The sequence below is a fragment of the Aricia agestis genome, chromosome 13 (genome assembly GCF_905147365.1).
Source record: "Aricia agestis chromosome 13, ilAriAges1.1, whole genome shotgun sequence".
NCBI classification, from domain to species: Eukaryota; Metazoa; Arthropoda; class Insecta; order Lepidoptera; family Lycaenidae; genus Aricia; species Aricia agestis.
In genome coordinates this window covers 12,432,119-12,438,374 of record NC_056418.1, presented here as the reverse complement: position 1 = coordinate 12,438,374, position 6,256 = coordinate 12,432,119, and positions in this window count along the sequence as shown.

Below are 6,256 nucleotides of genomic sequence, written 5' to 3'. Positions count from 1 at the left end.
AATTGAAAAGTCAAGTTTTAAATAAATATTTAAAAAAAAAATACTTTTCAACACTTTTTCTTGCGGCATTTCAAACAGACGAGTGTAATTGGTACAAAAAGGCGCAGCAAAAGTTCAAACGCAAAATGTCGCGGGCTTCATCAAATTTGGCGAAACATTTTGTCGCGAACAATACAATTTTTGCGCCACTTACACATCGGCAACAGCACTACACGAGAAAACCTCCAAGTGTAACAAATTCTAAAAATTTTCTCAAAAAAAGTCTAAAAGACAAAAAATAATTTAGTAGAGCGAACCTTTGAAATAATTAAGTTAGTCGTTAGCGACGAGTGGTCGTTAGAAGTCTACGACCTAAAAGCTATCTAGAATCGAAACATTGTTCCAGAGCCTATTAAAACATGCACGAATAAAAACCGGTACATCAACCGCAAAAAACTATCGACTGAATAGAAAAAAATACAAAAATTTTGCACACTCAAAAAGAGCAGATTGTCGCGGTTTCGAATACCGTGCATCGTTATTAATTCTTGCCCAGGCGATCCAGACCGCACGGGATCGAAAAATAAAATAACTATTATTCATTTGCGATCATGTTTAAATGTAGCTTCACTCGGTTTCATTATTTATTCGTTTCCGATTTATTTAGATACCTCATTTATTATTTTGTTCTGCGGCTACGGGTTTATTTGCTGTTTTATTAGTGAAATCTGTTGGCATTTTCAGGACATTGTTGTTTTGAAGTATTTTGGCGCCCAACGTGGGGCTCGAACTTAAAGGATGGTGTTATACATTTCAGTTATGATTAGGTTCACACTTACCTTTCATGATACAAATTGACATTCATATTATAAAAATGTAAAATAGATTAAATACAACATAATTTTTATAAGCTCTAAATTAACCTGGCACCTCACTGATATTCGAAATAAGCTACCATAACAACTTTAAAGTAAATTCAGCCAGAAATCAAACTCCCCACCAACGTCAACATTCAACGACTGAACCACAATGAAAATACACTTTTTCGTTTTGTGAATAATTAAGTTCAAAACCAAAAAATGTCAATCCCACGCGGTGGCGTGCTGAATGGAAAACGATCGCTACTTACGGACAGACAGTCATTTTTCATTATTTGTATATTGTTGATTACAATATTATTAATTGACATTTAAGTATTAAATCATTAACAGGTAGTGTAAAGCACAAAAGTTTTATTATTACTTATTATACTGATTAAATAATAAATTAAAAGTTTGTGAATTTAATATAGTTAAATTTTCTGAGTACCTAAATATTATGCACACAAGATAATATAGAAGACGAGAAAGGACTGTACTTAACAGTCAGTAAATTAACGATTATAAAGAAAAGTTTAGGATTGATATAAGACAGAAAAAAAGAGGTAGCCATTGAAGAATAAAATATTCATTATATTGTAACACGTCTGCCTATTATGCGGTCTTGAAACAGGGAATATCGGTTATTGGTTTCATAATTTATTATTATCTATCTGAATCTGAAAAACTTCTATTCTCTGAAAAACTTCATTTCCCAAACTGTTTTAAGCCTAAAGAACTTAAAACAGGACTAAGCATAGCCTAACAGTATGACAACTGCAAATAATTTTGCCAAGAAATATGCCTGAGTCTTACATAGATCTAACATTCTAAATGTATAAAATTATCTCGTCTAATGATAAAGGTATATTTTTATCCGTCCATTTGAAACATGCTCCTAGATCGTGTCTAGTGCACAATCATTTATTTACTGATAAATGTTATAATGAGTTAAATAGAGCAAAGAGCTGGGATTGTATAGATGTGACGGTATGTATAACGTAGAGCAAGGAAAATGCTAATAGTCCTTTTGAAATACAGTTGGGCAATATAACCTTTTTGCAGGAAGGGAAATCACGTTTTGGGTCGATGTTTGAACCAATTTTGGCTTAAAGAATTAAGAAAATAATAACTCTTATAATCTTAATTCTTTGTAGCCATATCTCTTAAAGTCCCTGAAAGTAGATAAAAAGTTTGCCTCTGTTGAAAGGGTAAATAGAGCAGTTAGAGATAGAGTCTAGTGAAAACAAACGAAATTGTGTGATTAGCGATCTGAAATAATATATTTAAAAATTATAACTCTCTTTTTTTAGAAAGGGAAATCTAGTCTTAGGTCGATGTTCCAACCACCTTTGGCTTAAATAATAACTGATATAATCTTAAGCCTCTGTACCAGTTTCTATAAAAGCTCATAACAAGTAGAGAAAAGTTTGCTTGTGTTGACAAGAAAATACTAGCATAATATAGAGATAGAGTCTAATTTTGTAAGGGAGAGAATAAAGTGAGTAAATGAAGTGACTGACGTGAAAAAATAAAAATGGGTCAAGTGCGAGTTGGACACTCGCACGAAGGGTTCCGTACCACAAATCACAATAGAGCAATAATAGGCTGAAAATTGTGTTTTTGTATGGGAGCCCCCTTAATTATTTCATTGATTTAAATGTTATTATAAATTATTGAAGTACAAATAAAACTGAGTATTTCGTGAATATTTCAAGTGCCAATGTACTGCCGTTATTGATATCAAGCAGAAAATTGCAAAAAATCACATTTGTTGTATAGGAGCCCTAGAGATATAATATTTCGGCAGTATATTTTCAGGTAGGGAAATCGTGTCTCTAAGTCGATGTTTTCACCACCTTTGGCTTAAACCCATCATAATCTCTACAGCCATATCTATTGAAGTCTTCTCTATGGTCAGCGTAGGTCGAGTTAAGCAGGTCTTAAGTGCATTGATTATAATGAATAATTCATCGTCTGGACCGGTACCACTTACTCTAATTACTTATTAGCTCAATAATTTTATTATTTAATTGCCGTATTACCTAGCACAGGGTCACCTCTTACTACCAGCTTTTTATTATACGCTCTAGTTAATTTAACCAAATATTAATGGCACTTACATTTTGGACGCCCACTTTGGTTCAGCGTCGAAGATTAAGCAGGAGGCGCGGGTTTGAACGCCGCCGATGGGAGTTGGGACACTTTGCAATATTCTTGGGTTGGCTGGTACCTGAAAGCCAGACCTGTAGCAGAAGTTCTTCGAGATCTTTTCACGGTGTCAAAGTGACGTGGTATGAAGCGTCCATAGAATAAATTGGACGCTGTTAAGTGTTAAGTATTTGCATACTAACTCACCAAAAAATTACGCATTGAGTTATGAATGCAGTTATGTTCCTTAGATCATTAAGAACAAGTCTGCATTCAAAATTCGATATTTTTTACTTATTTATTTATTTTATTTTATTTTTATTTTATCAGGAAAACATACAGTGATTTGATTTACAATCTTAGATACTACACAAACACTTAACACCATTTACACGTTTTCACAGTTAAACACTCAATAATAACAAAAGCTTATGATCTAATTAATGTGAGGTATTTTATGTTTACGAGAAAAAAAAGAAAACAGATACGCACTGAAATATAACAGTAGGTAGGTATACCAATGAATGTAACATGGAGCAAATAAACAAGTTTAATGTTAGTTCTAACTTTAACAGTTAAGAAACAGTCTCAAACCATTGCATAGTGATTAGCTTTTTTGTAGCTCTTACTGAAGAGTTAAATAAATCAAGATCCGCGAGTTTGCTTATGTCATTAAAAAAGTTAGCTGCACGAATAAAAAATGAGTTTTTACGATAATTTGTATGGGAAAAAGGAGTAAACAAAGGGTTATAGGAAGATAATCTAGAGGATCGGGAAGGGACTTTGAGATATATTTTGGAAAGGAGATGAGGTGAGTCGATTTTTTGTTGGGCTATATTTAATAGACTCGAGATGTCTGCTATTCGACGTCGGTGGTAAAGTGGAAGAAGGTGGAACCTTAAACATCTTGACTCATAATTAGGATCGGAAGAGCCACACTTAAATTGTAAGAATCTTGTAAATTTTCTTTGAATAGACTCTAGTCGATCAATGTGGGTGCTATACTGAGGATTCCATGCTTGAGAGCAATACTCAAGAACACTGCGTACGTAAGAGCAATACAGTATCTTGAGTATTTTGATATTTTTAAATTGAGAGCTCATTCTTATGACAAAGCCCAGAGACCTGTTTGCTTTGGCAACGATATAGTCCATATGATTGATATAAGTTAATTTTGAGTCGTGAATGACGCCCAAGTCACGAACTTCGGAAACCTTTTTTAGCTCTTGTTCCTTCAGGTGATAGGAGTAGTTGTCAACGACCTTTACCGTACGGCTGAATGTTATTGAGCAGCATTTACCAGCGTTTAGTTCAAGTTTATTAGCCTCACAGTATTTCTCAAGCCTCACAAGGTCATCCTGCAGTAAGTGACAATCGGTAAGTCCTTTGATTTTTTTAAACACTTTCATGTCGTCCGCATACAAGAGGAATTCCGAGTGGAGGAAACATGTATGATTACGTTTTATTAATAAAAAATATAATTAACTTAAAGTTAGAGCAGAATATTTGGCAAACCTAGGCCAAAGACGATGAGATGTAGAGTCTACAAGTAATGTTACATGTTTGTGCCAGCAAAGAAAGTAAGAACAACGAAAAACCAAATCCTCAAAACTGGATATAAAGGATCCTCGTCATAAAACCTCTCTAAAACAGTTTATACTCAAAGTAAATACAAAAAAACCAATCGTGGCTGCCAACAATGGGGCTGTCAAGCAAATCTGTCACTTATCGGTCCACGACGACCGGTGCGGCGCATTAACATTTTATTAACATTTCGCCCGCGTCATTAGAGTCGATATTTGAATATCAGATCGGAAATGCACAAATTAAGCGAGTGATCTGTTGCTGACTGTAATGAGCTGAAAGGTTTGTAATGACGGGGACAGAACAAAACAACACCTCGGTGAAGACGAGAATATTGTGGAGGAGGCTTTTGTTGATATTGTTTTAAAGGGAAAATAGAAGAAGATTATAGGTTATTTTTAAGGAAGAATATAACTAAAACAGTCAGTAGTTGACTTCAAAGCTTTACATTAGAAGGAGGAAAAAGATAGTGTCAAAAAATATCCACAGCCGAACATATTATAACCTCCTACTTTTTGGAAGTCGGTTAAAAATTAAAGGATAAGTTCTAACTACATTTAAATATCATACATCAGTTCCAATTTAGTTACAAGGGACATCAGTCTGATGAGAATAAACGGGTCTGTAAAAGTTATCTGTCACTGTGAACAGTGCGGGCAACATCTAGTATGTAGTATATACTACTTAAGCGGTAGAAGCCTAATAACCACAATAGTGTGGACGACGGTATGTAACCTCTCTCTTTAAATAGCTCTAGTAACTAGTTTTAGCTCTATCCTCTAGGACTTTTCCCGACAGAAGACAGCATAAAAATCCGTCTCCACATCGCTCACAAACTCGTTATTAATAAGGAACGGTGGACAGACATCTGTAATGATACTAAACAGCGCGCGGTAGGTGCCCCGCACTACCGTCTACCGCTAGCGCGGACGGCGTTATGCCACACTCCACACTGCTGCAAGGATACACGCAACTTGTTCAACTTAGATTTCTATCCTACAGGTTTGTTAGAAATTACCCTTGTAAGAGTATTTGTTAGACTACAAGCTAGCCGGTAACATAAGTATCTCACAGTGTGTCTGTAAAGTAAAAAAAAATCTTATCTAAAATATATTAATACGCGAGCTAAAAACTTTGAATCCCTTTTGACGAAAAATGTGGAAACGTAGCTGATTGAAAATTTGCACAGCTATAGTTTATATGGTGAAGGAGTGCATCGAGCTAATATTGTTTTGAAATTATGCTTTTATCATAAAAAAATTAACAAATAAAACATTACACACACTACAACACACACACTAGAAGATTTTGATTGACAAGTCTATACACACGAATTATACTCTTTTATTTATGTTTGTTGTTGTCAAATTGAAAATAGATTTAGTTTTTTTATTGAGCCCTTTCTGCATGCTTACAATTCATTATAATTATTTACAAAATTAGTTATTAATTATTATTAAAAATTATCTCGTAATAATTTAATTTCTACTTACACAGATCTGGTCTCTACCCTTTGTTTCTGAACTTAGGTTAAATATTATGCTATTTCTGTCGTTCATCTAAGTAATGACTAATGAGAAACTATTCAACATGCACACTTTACCTTAGATCCCTGATCATCCGTTCGAGACTTAAGTCCAGGGCCGGATTTATGTTTTGGGTATAGGCTACTTTAATTTCACCGC